The following is a 1,103-nucleotide window of genomic DNA, read 5'->3' on the forward strand; positions in this document are numbered from 1 at the left end:
AGAATATATAGACATCTCTGGCACTCTATAAATATCTGTATTTATTTGAATCTTCATGTCAATCTGTTCATATTTTGTCAATGCCTGGGGTTAGATCTCAGGTGCTGGAGATGCTTGTCCGCTCCATATGCCCCAGGCTGGTGTGTTGACACTCACCTATTCATGAATTGGGTCTTGTAGGCCGTGAATTCAGTTGCCAGTACTCACAAAAATTGAATCGTGGATTAAGAACTCCATGGTGACTCACTTTTTCCTTTTCTGTGAAAGTCCTGGGTGTCAGGTGTGAAGTTTCATATATAGGCAAATCTATATCCTATGTAATAAATGTAATAAAAATTTCATGTTTAATAACAGTTAATAAAATAAATGGTAAATAAATGAATAAAACAAAAATAAAATGAATAGCTATATTAAGCTCAATATGGGGTCAACATCTGGGGCTCGATCTCAGGGCATAGGAAAGCCTGGCAGCTGAATTGGCTAGAGGCTGCTGTGCTAACAGTCACTCATTCATGAATTGAACCTTCTAGACCCTGAGTTTAGATCCCAGTACTGCCAAAAATGTAATTGTGGAGTGAGAAGCCAAGCGTGACACATGTTTTCTTTTTCTTTGAAAGTACTCGGTGACAGGTAGGATGTATAATTCAGATGCAAATCTATAAGCTATGTAATAGGATGTCATAAATGTAAAAAATGTCATAAGTGGAAGAATTGTCACTACAATAAATGAAAAAAAGATTGAATTAGTAGTGAATCATTCTAGGATAAAATAGACACAATAATTATAGGACATAGATTAAGTTTAATATTTTATTAAGCATTAACAGAATAAAAATTGCATGGAAACCTAAATACCTAATAATTGGTAAAAAGAGATGATGCATATTAATAATATATAGACATCTGTCTCATTCTATAAAATATGTGATTATATATATGGGTGTATGTACATATGTACTAAATACGAATAGGATATTTAATTAATGTTTTATTAATTGTTTACTGTGACACATCATTAAATGGAGACATAATGTAATACCTAATAATTGGTAGTAATATCTATAAATTAATAATATACAGAAATCTTTTTGTTTATATAATAT

This window comes from Dipodomys spectabilis, unplaced genomic scaffold (assembly GCF_019054845.1).
Source record: "Dipodomys spectabilis isolate Male_0828 unplaced genomic scaffold, ASM1905484v1 ptg000311l, whole genome shotgun sequence".
Classification (NCBI taxonomy): Eukaryota; Metazoa; Chordata; class Mammalia; order Rodentia; family Heteromyidae; genus Dipodomys; species Dipodomys spectabilis.